At 43.1% G+C, this 15,100-nt stretch overlaps 1 protein-coding gene across 3 annotated transcripts in view; it reads left to right on the top strand.

Annotated features, from left to right (window-relative positions):
- Positions 1 to 15,100, top strand: part of LOC136871749 (uncharacterized) — a 575,821-nt gene that overhangs the window by 342,189 nt on the left and 218,532 nt on the right. The gene's annotated exons all lie outside the window — the stretch shown is intronic.

Below are 15,100 nucleotides of genomic sequence, written 5' to 3'. Positions count from 1 at the left end.
ACACCAGGTAAATGCTGGGGCTGGTACCTTAATTAAGGCCACAGCCGCTTCGTTCCTACTCCTAGCCCTTTCCTGTCCCGTCGTCGCCGTAAGGCCTATCTGTGTCGGTGCGACGTTAAGCAAGTTGTAAAAAATTCACGACTCGGGGCTCCGAAGACTACTGATCTCCACGTTTTTTTAAGGGGACATAACATCTAGGAGGAGAATTTGGAGTGGGGGGATATGACATTCTGACCCCTAAGATATTTTTTGGGGGGGGAGAGAGGAATAATTAAACTAATTGTACCAAACATCATTTCTGAATATTTTGCAATTTGTTTCAAAGTTTGGGCAGAAATCCTATAAAGTTGGGCGTACCAGTAGGGAAGAGCTATTACAAAATACATATAAGCATAAACATCACTTTGTAGCGAAGCTAGATAAGACAAAAGTTTCAGGGAAAGTTGTGATAAGGTATGACTCGTTACTAGGTTGTGTCACCTTCAGCTCGGAGATAACACCATAGTAAGGACTGCAGGTTGTGCAGGTCTCTACGTTCTTGTTATTCCACTCACTTTCCAATCAACGGACCGATCGGTAATTTTGTCGCAGTATAATTTATTTAACTCAAGCCCACATAGTCATCTCGCATGTGAAAATGGCAACAATGCAACGTAAATTTAAAAGTATGCTCACCCTTTCTCAGTGCCCGATGCTCCTTGGGCACTGTCCGTGGGATATCTCTTTTGTAATGTAGGCCTATACTGGTTGAGAATTTATTTGTGTTTTTTGTACCTTCCTCTTTTTTGCTGTGCCATTTCTCCCGCTGTGGGTGGTGGGGGCGGTAGAACAACGCCCACGCTATCCCTTGCTTGTCGTAAGAGGCGACTAAAAGGACCCTCTTGAGAGCCTGGGTTGGCGACCACTGGCCCTTTAGCTTAGTTCTGGCCTTCAACTTTCTTGTGCCAGGCTCCTCACCTTCATCTATTCTATCCGACCTCCCTTGTTCAACTGTTGTTCTCTTACCACCCTGACGCTATTAGGTTGCGAGGCCTAGGGAGTCTTTCAATTTCGCGCTCTTCGTGGTCCCTTCTTTTACCGTACCTTCATTCTTCCAAGTGTATTTCCTCTTAAAACATTAATCACCCCACCACCACCACCAGGGAGCAGAAAGACACATAAATTTGTTCCTCAATGAACAGGTTCCATTGAAGGAAGTAAAAGCGTCACAGAAATTTGTTCCTGAAATTGGCACTGCATCGCGGAGTAGTTAGGTAACAGAAACGCGATCCACCTGTATACCTCTAACACCGTCAGCGCTTCCTTGTTTATTTTAGGAGCTGACGTTCGCGGTTGTAAACTCATAAGGAAGTCGTTCTCTTGATTAAGCTGCCTATTCATTACTACATACACCATCACAATTATTACTAACAAATACTGCACAGTAAACATTAAGCAAATGACTCCCGGAATAAGATTTGTGATGAAGTTTTTCTAATAAAACTAACACTACATCTGCAACTGCATGTTTCTTAATAACATTTTGATATAAATATATCTTAAGGCTGTGGGTTATCTGAACATTTGTGTAACGCAACGCTACAAAATGTGTGATGGAAATGTAACCATAGCAACCGTGCGGGCAGGGGTGTAAGGTATGGATGGATGTGTGTTACCTAGCAACCGAACAGGCTATGTCTTATGGTTGATTGCTATCTCAAATTAGCAGCTGTAGATGGATGGTCTTGACCGGGAGAAATATTTATGATCATTTGTTTCTCGCAAAAGGAAAAGTGTCTTTTTTTTTTGTATGGAATTACAGCTTACTTCACCATTGTGTTATAACCATGGAGTACAGAATACTACCTGGAGCTTCGAGAATGAAGCCCAATGACAGCTCCTCGAAACTCGTGGACAATAGAGGAATCAGTACTCTGACATTGCTTTTCAACAAAATCTACTCGACAGGAATAATCCCAAGAGACTGGTTCTCGTCCACCTTTATCACTCTTCCCAAAAATACAAATGCCATGCGATGCCGAAGAACACAGAACCATCACACTATTGAGGCATATCCTGAAGATATTCTTGAAGATTATTCATGGCAGGATCCACGCTCAGTGCGAAGAAGCGATAACTGAAACACAGTTCGGATTCAGGAATGGTCTCGGGACTAGAGATTCTCTTTTCTGTATGCAAATGCTTGTTCAGAGTTGCTTAGAAATGAGCAAGAACGTCTATGCATGTTTCATAGACAATGAAAAGGCATTCGATAAAGCCCAGCACGGGAAGATGATAGAGATTCTGCAGAACATCGGGCTTGACACCCGAGATATGAGGATCATTGCCAACTTGTACTGGCGTCAGAAAATAGCAGTCAGGATAGAGATGGAGATTGCAGCCAAGAAATTTGGGTCCGGATCGAACGTGCGAGAAGCATATTCATCCAGATGAGTAAATTGCACACCAATCGCAACCTACAATAGAACCTGTCAGAAGAAATAGATAATCACCACGGCATACGACAAGAATGTGTATTTCGCCTATACTCTTTAACATTTACTCACAGACTATCCTCGCAGAAGCTCTGGAAGAACCATCTACCATATGCATCAGTATGAACCTGGAGCTTCTGAACAGCCTCCGTAACGCGAACGACACACTGTTCTAGCAAACAACGCAGATGACCTTCAGGTATTATGAGACAAAGTGAACGTCGCTTGCAGCAGCAGAGGGTTGAAGATAAACATTACGAAAAACTAGTGCATGGTCATCAGTAAACAGCAAGACGTTCAAACGTAGGTCACTCTCGGCAGTGAGACCATCGCTAAGGTCAGTATATAGTATGTTACCTTAACGAGCCACAGCCAAGAAATTCGGGTCCCGATCGAACGTGCGAGAAGCATATTCATCCAGATGAGTAAATTGTACACCAATTGCAACCTACAGCAGAACTTAAGGCTCCGTTTGGTCCGCGCCTGCACCTTTACCATGTTGCTGTGCGGAACGGAAGAATGGACAGCTACTCAGGCTCTCTGTATAAGACTGGAGGCGTTCGAAATGTGGATGTGCAGGCGGGTGTTTCGTGAACGGACAGAATCGGGAATTCCGAGGTATTGGATCGACTGGGAAAAAGAACTGAAGTCATCTTGTCTACCAAAAAGCAGAAACTGGAATACTGTGGCCATTTAACCTCCTCATTGCGATGGTCCACATAACGAAGGCCACATTTTATATTTTTATTTTATTTCCTTGGCACAATATTTCTACAACTGAGACACAGAATCTTCTTTTGTGGACCTTCTAGTACCTCTTTTCAACAGTAGAATCTACATCAAGTTGCGTCATTCTTTGCCAACTCGTATTCCGTGAAAACGGTAAAATGGCGCCGACAGCTGACCGCCTTTCAAGTAAGTGGAAATAAATTCAGTTTGAGCTTAGTACTTGGATTCAGAATGTGTTTATTTGGAAAGAAAACTTGAAGGATAGCCGTGATTATGTATTAGTACTGTGTTATTATTACACAGCGTTCAGTACAACATCAAAAATATATCGGCCACACGCGTGGACCTCAGGTCTCAATTACGATTGTGTTTTATTTATATGTATTTTCTTTCAGGTAATATAGTTTTTTTTTTTTTTTTTGCTAGGGGCTTTACGTCGCACCGACACAGATAGGTCTTATGGCGACCTAGGAAAGGCCTAGGAGTTGGAAGGAAGCGGCCGTGGCCTTAATTAAGGTACAGCCCCAGCATTTGCCTGGTGTGAAAATGGGAAAGTAATATAGTTTTAACTGACTAAGAACTGTTGGAAATACTTGAAAATAGTGATGCTGAGTTATCAGAAAATGAGGATTAGGATTTTTTTTAGGCAGTGTGATTGTCGGGAATGATACGAGTGATGAACCCAACACAACAGAAAGGGAAATAGGCGTACAGAATGGTGTCAAAACAGAAACTCCTCTTCAAGACAACCAGGCATCCGTATCTATAACAAGGGAGTTGAAATAGAGTGTAAGAAACTAGCAAGTTTGTAAGTTGTTATATTACTGGTTGTCTGATGGAAAGTACTGATGATAAGTACAGAGTTTTCCAACTTGCCATACAAGGAAGAACAGGAGACCTGGCAGACGATGAACTGTGTGGCTGAAGAATATCGTGGACTGTACGGGCTGAGCACGACGTCCCTGTTCCGCGTCACTGGATCCAAATTCAAGATCGCCAACCTTCGATAGAAGATGGCCCAGTAACAAGAAGGCCTAAAATATTGATTTGTGTTATGGCGTCTTGGAAATATGAAAAGCAAGTCTGAACTTGCTGAAAATGTATGCCTAACTTTATCAGTATTTCCATAGCAGCTTGAATTTCAGTACCTCTGACTTCCCGTCCACTCAAACGTAGTTGTGTAAATCACTTATCTGTGCCAGTATTGTCTCGGCGTTTGCTCTGCGCACTTTCTCATTCACCTCAACTCACGTCCCATTTTTTTTTTTTTTTTTTTTTTTTTTTTTGCACAAATGTCAACAGTTCAATTTCGTTCTTAATATCGGAGAGACTCTTTTACATTCTTTACTGAGCACAGATATTAGGCATGGATGCACCGTTTTCAACCCCCCCCCTGTGGGTGAGGGTGGCAGAATAATATCCACGGTATCACCTGACTGTCGTAAGAGGCGACTAGAAGGGCTGCAGTGGCTTTTAACTTGTCTATGTAGTTCCATGTGGTTGTGTTCGTTCATATATCGGCATGACAGAACGGCTTGTCAGCACCAGAGTGTAAGAACACATTACTGTAGGTCAGTCAAGAAGGTTACTCTTTCATCCTCCACAGAAAATGCCATAGAACACTTCTGCAATACAAACCACCGAATTCTCTGTGATCAGGCGAAGGTCATCGCGGCTGTAAAAGAGTTTTTGCTCGACTTGTGAGGGAAGCCATAGAGATAGAGTAGTACCCAAATAACTTGAACAGGGAAGACGGCTTCAAGTTATTAAATACATGGAGACCTATATTCCATAAATATATTAATAACACCAACCTGACACAGCGCGACGCACTCCAGGAACTGTCGACAGAGGGCGGTGAATCAGTAACTTCACTACCAACCACCACAGCAGAGAGCGATGATACTGTACCCGAGTCCAGTTAGTGGGAAGGCCGTGGATAGTATGGTCGTGACTTCCACGTTCTTTAAAGAATTTTTATGATCACTGTCAGAAGCGGTGGAGCCTCCGTGGCTTAGGCGGCAGCGCGCCGGCCTCTCACCGCTGAATTCCGTGGTTCAAATCCCGGTCACTCCATGTGAGATTTGTGCTGGACAAAGCGGAGGCGGGACAGGTTTTTCTCCGGCTACTCCGGTTTTCCCTGTCATAATTCATTCCAGCAACACTCTCCAGTATAATTTCATTTCATCTGTCATTCATTAATTATTGCCCTAGAGGAGTGCGACAGGCTTCGGCAGCCGGCACAATTCCTATCTCGCCGCTAGATGGGGGTTTCATTCATTCCATTCCTGAGCCGGACGAATGACTGGAAACAGGCTGTGGATTTTCACTGTCAGAAGCAGATCTTCACATGCCCTGATGAAGGCCAATGTGATTTGGCGGAAAGCTCGTATTTTTTAAATTAATAAATAAGTGGCTTTAATCCAGTTAATCATATCTATTTACACATTTTAACATAACAGTGTTCTTCAGCTGCACAGTGAAATGGCAGTTTTACTAGCCTACGTACAACAATCACACAACCTATCATACGTCACCAATCACACGAAACAATCAGTGGTATTCAACAGATAATCTCTACATGTAGTCTTAAATTTTGATACTGACATAAGAGTTCCTGACAGCAGCTGGCAGTGAATTCCAAAGTCGTGACCCAGCCACAACGAAGGATCTATTATGCACTGAAGAGTGGTTGACGGGGACTTGGGAGTGTAGGTTGGCCACCACGGGGCCCTTAGCTGAGTCCTGGCATTCTTTCCACTTATTTGCGCTAGGCTCCTCACGTTCATCTATCCTATCCGACCTCGCTCGATCAACTGTTCTTTTCCGACCCCTTTTGAGGCCCTTGTCTTTCTTTGCCAGATATCTCATTTTTCGAAGTGTCGGATCCCTTCCATTTTTGCTCTCGGATTAGTGTTATATGGGGTACCGTGGCTGTACTCCATGCCCCCATTTACAGGAGGTGTGCGGGCTCAGTTGACAGCGGGTGATGTAGTTTCTTATACAAGGCATGTTGTGTACCTTAAGCCAGTCACGCTCGTGACCTACATTCGTAGGACACTACACAAACCACGGTTACTAGACTAGACGGTAGGGGTCATCAGTTGGGTGCGCAGTAGCAAGCCACGCCTCCTGACGTCACGCGTTCCCCATGTTCGCAAAACGAACCAGAACAACATTAGTCTAGTGATGGTGTTTACCTTCTCAACAGTGTAAGAGTTTAATTTTTCTGTGCTGTCCTGTGCCATGGTGTGTTGTGCTGCCGCTGGTTGCTCTAACCACGATAGACATCAGAAGGACTTAGACATTAAATTGCATCGTTTTCCAAAGAACAGTGAATAAAATTTGACGTGATTTACGACCTAACATTTAAATTTGCCACCGAGTAGTAATGATTTAGCGAGTCAGTTCAGTAAAGATCGTGAAATAAGGGCACAAAAGCGAAATCATCGTAAAGAGATATGGCAAATTTTACAATCGCAGGCGCCAATTGAAGCAGAAAATGTTAATAATGCAATCTTGAGGAAGGAATTAAATAACAAAAGTAAACATCAGTCCGTCTCTGTGGTGTAGTGGTTAGTGTGATTAGCTGCCACCCCCGGAGGCCCGGGTTCGATTCCCGGCTCTGCCACGAAATTTGAAAAGTGGCACGAGGGGTGGAACGGGGTCCACTCAGCCTCCGTATGTCAAATGAGTAGAGGTGTGTTCTATTCCCACCTGAGTCATCCTGGTTGGTTTCCCGTTTCTCCTCCAGGCAAATGCCGGGATGGTACCTAACTTAAGGCCACGGCCAATTCCTTCCCTCTTCCTTGTCTATCCCTTTCAATCTTCCCATCCCCTCCACAAGGCCCCTGTTTAGCATAGCAGGTGAGGCCACCTGGGCGGGGTACTGGTCGTTCTCCCCAGTTGTATCCCTCGCTGAGTCCGAGGGAAAAATCAACCCTGGAGGGTAAACAGATTAAGAAGAAGAAAATGGAAAATGAATTTAGTGCCTTCCATGGAAACTACATTAAGAAATGTCCGGAGATTTTAGGTTTTTAAAGGAAAAAAGAAAAACATCCTGATCTTGAAGATTTCGTTGTTTTATGTTTCGTTAGAACCAGAACGTTCATAAGGATGAAAAACATAGACAAACATAGGCACATGAATTCTTGCAAGAGGTGTAAACGAACACCTAATGAAAAAAGAATAAGTGTGAAAAAATTAAGAGTTGCTTGATAGATTGATTTTGAAGTAATGTAAAACAACCAAGTAAAAATCTGGTGTAAATATCTTGTGTGGAACCTATATAATGTAAATATGTACACAGTTTTACTACCATAATAATAATTAGGAGTATTCATTAGGTGTTTTTAAACATTGAACATTTGATCGCATTTTCTGACTGAGGGTTTTCTCCGCGCTACATTTCTATATGGCCTAAACCTGTGGAAACCTCTTTCCCCACCAAAAAATTGTGACCCCTAATATGGTGGAAGAAGTTGACGTTTCTTCAGGCGATTTTTACCAACATTCCACCGGCCAATACACATTTATAAATAATAACTTATACATAAATATAATATTAGATGTTTCTAATACTACTTAACACCAACAATCCACCAAAACAACGGTAAAAAGCATCCCGCGCGATTGGTCATGTTTATTTAATTTTTGTAACTAGTTTTAGAAATAAAACTACGTATAAAATCGTTCTAAAATCACTGGATGGATAGAAAATACGAAAACCGAACCGTAAATACTTTATTTGCGAGGCGGAAGATAATTTATTAGTGAGAAAGCTACTGGAATAGTTCTTGTTAAGCACAGTGTTATTGTATTACTTGTAATGTTCTGAAAAATACTGAAATAAATGACACCATAATTACCTACACATAACAACTGGCAATTATATTTGACAAAACTGAAAAATACTTAGCAAGTGGTTAAATAAAAACAAGCAAATCATTAATAGAAACGCACAATTACAATGGGTCGTGTTCACTGCAAGCCCGGCAGTGGGGATCAGATGACGTCACCAGCCAAAGCGAACCTGCGCGTGACCCCTACCGTCTAGTCTAGTAACCGTGACACAAACAGCAGCACTACGCACTCGCGGTGCAGGACCGTACACGTGGTATTTCAGATTAAAATCCTTCTCACTGAATATTCCCAGAGCGTGTACTTTACTCAACAATACGCCAATATTCCTTGCGATCGGAATGTTTACAATGTGCCCTTGAGACTCATGTGAATCAGCTGTCATCCCCCTGTGGGTGGGAGCGGTAGAATAACACCCACGGTATCCCTGCCTGTCGTAAGAGGCGACTATAACGGACCCCGGGGGCTGTTAATTGGGAACGTGGGTTGGCGAACACGGGCCCCTCAGCTGAGTCCTTGTATTGCTTCCACTTATTTGTGCTACCTCCTCACTTTCATCTATCCTATCCGACCCCCCTTGGTTAATTCGTGTTCTTTTCGACCCCTACGGTATTAGGTTGCGAATCCTAGGGAGTCTTTCGTTTTCACGCCCTTTGCGGCCCTTGTCTTCCTTTGGCCGATATCTTCATTTTTCGAAATGTCAGATCCCTTTCAATTTTTCTCTCTGATAAGTGTTATATAGCGGATGGTTGCCTAGCTGTACTTCCTCTTAAAACAATAATCACCACCACGCTTCAGCTGTAAAATATAAATAGGGCAAAGAGAAGTATATTCGTGATACAGGCAAGTTCATGATGAATTTTTGAATAAGTGTAATGAACTTCCCTATTGCAGATTAAGCATTTCAACATTACTGCTAGTTTCCTGAGTTCTCAATAAATCTCTAGCTACTTGCATTGGTCTCCATCGCTCTAACGGACACATGATACATTTTCAAAGGTTTATTACGAACATACCTCGCTTCACCCTATATGCACTTAAAGATGCCTCCCATTCCAAAACTCGCTAACTCCATTCCTAAACAAAACAAGAGTTACCTACTCCATTGGGTAAGTATTCAACAGGGCTAACTAATAAGGTAATAATACTGTTCCAAAACCTGTCAAAACCTATTATAATAGTGTTTTGAAATTCAGTAATCATTTCGGAACTCGCTTACTCCATCGCCGATATCGTTCCAAAACATGCTATATCCGAACAGCCAATGGAATCTGAGCATTTCAATCACATGATGTGAAAGTGAATTGCTGTTGTGAAGCTAAATATTTTGTGTTATTATTGCAGTTACCGACGTGATTAAAACAATAGTTAACGACAAATTAATTGTGACAGAAGTGGAACACCATCGCCAGAAGGGCAAGGACGAAAATGAACGAGTGATCCGAGTAAAGGGAAGAAAACAATTATGAAAATGACAAGGCATTGGAAAGACGTTATCAGCGACAAGGTATTGAAAAGACATCATCAGGCAGGACAACTATAATACAAATATAGAAGAGGGCAAGTCTGTGCTGAAGATGGGAAAAAGTTTTGGTGATTGCGCCCCTGAAGTTTTGTCAAGAGGTGTGGTACTGAATCCAGCGACATCAAGACCTTACTGGGCAGTCATTTTGGTCAGAAGTGGGCTGAAGATGAACGTTGTCGATTTTTCAAAAACCTGTTCAATGACTTTATCATTGAAGATACAATGCGAAGTGATGCGTGTGACAGTGAAGAAAGTTTGCACTGTGACTTGGTAGTGATTATTGTTTTAAGAGGCAGTGCAATTGGGTAAACATCCTCTATAATTTGTACTGTGTTACATAGAGGACTTAAGACTCTAAATCTTTATTTTCCATCACTCGGCGTGCATTTACCTCTTTTCAGGATTTGAAGTTCAAATCTGATGTAGCAGACCAATATTGGTGTGAACACACTATGATATTACTTTTTCCTGTAGAATAATATGCCGTATTGAGCATTAAATACATTTTGTGTCTTTCACAATTATTTCCTTTTAATACTGACAATTCTTTTCGCATTCATGTTATACAATTTCCTTTACAATAGGGGGCAATCACGAATCTCTTTACTTGAGTGGTCATTCCTAAATTGCCCTTCTCCATATGTTATCATTCTTTACCTTTCTTTCTCCATTCTGTCATTCCAAAACCGGCTAACTTCATTCCTCTTTTTAATTTTTTACATAATTATTTAGACGAATTTATGTAAGATTACTGCAGATTCACCATCAATGGCCCCCTGTGGATGGGGGCGGTAGAATAACACGCACGGTATCCCCTGCCTGTCGTAAGAGGCGACTAAAAGATGCCCCTGAGGCTCTTAACTTGAGAGCGTGGATTGGCGACCACGGGGCCCTTAGCTGAGTCCTGGCATTGCTTCCACTTATTTGTGCCAGGCTCCTTATTTTCATCTATCCTATCCGACCTCCCTTAGTCAACACTTGTCTTTTCCGACCCCGACGGTATTATAGCACTCGAGGCCTAGGGAGCCTTTCTTTTCATACCCTTCGCGGCCCTTGTCTTTCTTTCGCCGATACCCTCATTTTTCGAAGTGTCGGATCCCTTTCATTTTTCTTTGTGATTAGTGCTATATAGAGGATGGTTCCCCACTTCTACTTCCTCTTAAAACAATAATCACCACTACCACCACCTGCACTCAGCCAACCGAGCTCGATAGCTGCAGTCGCTTAAGTGCGGCCAGTAGCCTGTATTCGGGAGACAGTCGGCTCGAACCCCACTGTCGGCAGACCTGAAGATGGTTTTCCGTGGTTTCCCATTTTCACACCAGGCAAATGCTGGGGGCTGTACCTTAATTAAGGCCACGGACGCTTCCTTCCCATTCCTAGGCCTTTCCTATCCCATCGTCGCCGTAAGACCTATCTGTGTCGGTGCGACGTAAAGCAAATAGCACTCAGCCAACACCTAAAATGAATACCAGGTCAATTCCTGAGGGCAAAGGCGCCGGATGTAGAGCTAACCACTCTACCCCACCAAGGGCCGAGGTTACGGATTGTGGAAGACTTTACCTTCCACCCCTCCATGGCCTATACGGAGATGACTTTGCTTTTTTTTAAATCTTTACTTAAGAGTATGAGAATAGTCAGAAGCCGCCGCTGGTTAGAAAGATATTTGACTTAAAAAGAAGGTAAATATTGTACATAAGGTCAACTTTCGTCATCCTCTTTCGCGTTAGATATAGTCGTTGTGCCTCAGTGGCTCCCTTCCGCGGCGCTAAATGGCCGCAAGGGATTGACTTAATGGCACGCCACTACTAACTTCTTCATCGCGTATCTTCGCGATACTTTCACCATTGTGTTTGTTTCACTGAGCCTCTGCAGAGTCTATAATTTCTTTTGATTTTTTCGTTTACGTCGCACCGACACAGATAGGTCTTATGGAGACGGTACGATTGGATAGAGTTAGGACTAGGAAGGAAGTGACAGTAGCCTTAATCGTGGTACAGCCCCAGCATTTGCCTGGTGTGAAAATGGGAAACCAAGGAAAACCATCTTTAGTGCTGCCGACAGTGGGGTTCGAATCCATTATCTCCTGAATGCAAACTGACAGCTACGTCACCCAAACCGTGCAGTCACACTCACTGTATCCCCTGCCTGTCGTAAGACACGACTAAAAGATGCCCCAGGGGTTCTTAACTTGGAAGCGTGGGTTGGCGACCACGAGGCCCTTAGGTGATTCCTGGCATTGCCTACACTTACTTGTCCCAGGCTTCTCACTCGCATCTTTCCTATCCGATCTCCCTTGATCTGCTCTTGTTCTTTTCCGAACCCAACGGTATTAGAGTATTCGAGGCCTAGGGAGTTTTTCATTTTCACGGCCTTCGTGGTCCTACCATTTTTGGCATAACAGTGAAAGACTGCTACGTAGAGGACCTTCACTCCACTGCAAACTAAATCTAATGACTGAATCTCTTTAACGGAACTGTTTATATTACGGTGTCTTTTATCTTCCCTGGAAGAAAGTGATCTATCAGGGTCAAGAGCTCGTGTGCTGAATAGATACGCGCTGTTCCCTTGTGTTTGGACGGAGTTCCTACCTTATACGTGTCTCCAGGCCTCGAGTTCCGCTGCTTACAGACTACGACGAGGCCCATGCATGCATTGTTTTAAAACGATCACGATCATACATGGAAATTGTGGCCATGAAATCTATGAGTACCACGTGTGCGGCGAAAGACGTAGAGGGCACACTTCACCACTAGGCAGCTAAAGATATGGAGTTCCGATTGTCCAATTCTGGTACACTCTCTGTAAAATGACTCGTCACTTGAGGTGAGGATGTGTTTAAAAGAAGATGAGGTAGGCTGTGTCGTCTACACAGCCTTTTGCGTTTTACAAAGCAGTCACGCCGGGATGAGGGGCTCGGACGGTTGAGGCGCTGGCCTTTTGGCCCCAACTTGGCAGGTTCGATCGTGACTCAGTCCGGTGGTATTTGAAGGTGCTCAGATACGTCAGCCTTATGCCGGTTAATTCACTGGAAAGTGAAAGAACTCCGTCGGGACAAAATTCCTTCACCTCGGCGTCTCCAAAAACTGTACAAAGTAGTTAGTGGGGCGTAAAAATATTAACGTTATTATTAAAGCAGTCGCAAAGATAAGAACATGATTGGTGGTGCAACTAAAAGGGGGACAGGAGCTCTCAAATTGGGAGCGTGGGTTGGCAGCCACGGGGCCCTTAGCTGAGTCCTGGCAGAGCTTCCACTTACTTGTGCTATGCTCCTCACTTTCATCTATCGTATCTGACCTCCCTTGGTCAGTTCGTGTTTTTTCCGACCCCGACGGTATTAGAGCTCTTGAGGCTTTGGGAGTCTTTAATTTTCATGCCTTTCGTGGCCATTGTCTTTGTTTGGCCGATATCTTCATTTAGCGATGTGTCGGATCCCTTCCAATCTCTCTCTCTCTCTCTTATTAGTGTTATATAGAGGATGGTTGCCTAGTTACACTTTCTCTTAAAACAATAATCACTACCAGCACCCACTGTCGGAAACCCTGAAGTTGGTTTTCCATCGCTTCCCATTTTCACACTAGGCTGTAGCTCAATTAAGGCCATGGCCGCTTCCTTTCCACTAACCCTTTCCTGTCGCATCGTCGCCATAAGACCTGTGTCGGTGCAACGTAAAACAGATTGTAAAATATTCAGCAAAACAATACAAATTCATATGTTGACTAAATATTCCGAAATATTATTTTTAGATCTGACAGCACTGCAGCCGGGCCTTAACCGATAAGTCTCGCGCTATCTGCCCTGAGCCTCTCCGCCCACTCTACTGCAGTGATAAAAGGCTCGCCTACTGTGCGGTTTCTGGCCATATTACAGGATACTTCTTACTAGTAATATGGTCGTTCAGAAAATAACTACTGATTTGAAGGGTGGACATCAAGAGTTGTCAAGATTTCAACCAAACAGACGTCAACAAAGCAAGCTTATACTCTAGTTTATCTGAGTATCAACCCCCCCTATGTGGTGGACCTGTAGAATAACACCCGTGGTATCCCCTGGCTGCTGTAAGAAGCGACTAAAAGGAGCTCCAGGGGCTCTCAAATTGGGAATGTATGTTGGTGACCATGGGTCTCTTAGCTGAGTCCTGGCATTGCTTCCACTTTCTTGGGCCAGATTCGTCACTTTTATCTATCCCATTTGACCTCCCTTGGTCAACTCTTGTTCTTTACCGACCCCAACGGTATTAGAGCACTCGAGGCTTAGGGAGTCTTTCGTTTTCACGCCCTTCGTGGCCCTTATCTTTCTTTAGCCGATATCTTCATTTTTCGAAGTGTCGAATCCCTTTCACTTTTTCCCTCTGATTAGTGATATATAGAGGATGGTTGCCTAGTTGTACTTCTTCTTAAAACAATACTCACAACCAGCGCCACTCTGAGTGTTAATATCGCGACTATAGTCACGGGATCTCCAGTTCCACGAGGAATATGAACAATAGAAAACTCTCTTATCATTTTAAAACTATCACACACATTTGCCGAATTTTGAATCGGGCAACCTTGATAAGAAACCACTGTCAATCACGCCCGGGTCGAGGCCACAAGAGCGTTGCATATAATATTAATAATAATAATAATAATAATAATAATAATAATAATAATAATAATAATAATAAAAGCAACATCCATAAGGCACTAAAAAATAACACAGATCCGACAATCGCACAACGCCTACACCGACACACACACACACGCGCGCGCGCGCGCGAAGACACCAAATGTTCAAAGTAGAATAAATAATATAGTATTAAGACACGTTACGATAAGAACCGTAACAGCATAACAAGAGTCAGTCGATGGCTCATGAGCTTGATCTAAGAGCACAGATCAGATATCTGGGTCGGCGCGATATAGGCCAGGTTCACCCACTCAACACCATAACCAAAATTAACTTACACTCCGCATGACATATTCATATCGCATATCAAGGCGAACATGAATCGTACAGCATCAGCGTTGAAACATATAATAAAACATAAGCTCAAGCCAGACGTCAAAGCAGAAGAGAATATAAAAGGTCTCCAATTAAAACACAAACGAACTCATCACACACACGAATCAAATGGATCAGTGTTACCTTCCGCCCCTGCGTAGGAACGGATACATAACAAACAGACATGAAGAAGAGAAAGGACACTGAAATAAGCCAGCAGAAAATAAATAAAAGAACAATATACAGAACAGGGATCTGTCAGAAGGTAAACCAACATAACTATGGCAACCCAAGAAGAGGAAAATAATATAAATACCTGAAGCTTGAAGGAAGAGAATCCAGAGATTCTAAGTAATTATATACATTGATTCAAAACAGAGAGTCATACTGGGTAAATTATGAATCTTTTTAAAATACCAATTAAAAGATACGACAATCATCTCGTAAACCAGCGCGTCCATCATTCTTACCCAAGCCATTCTTGTCAAATCAATCAATCAATACTGATCTGCATTACGGCAGTCACCCA

This window comes from Anabrus simplex, chromosome 4, assembly GCF_040414725.1.
Source record: "Anabrus simplex isolate iqAnaSimp1 chromosome 4, ASM4041472v1, whole genome shotgun sequence".
Lineage (NCBI taxonomy): Eukaryota > Metazoa > Arthropoda > Insecta > Orthoptera > Tettigoniidae > Anabrus > Anabrus simplex.
This window is presented reverse-complemented; position numbering and strand designations above follow the sequence as displayed.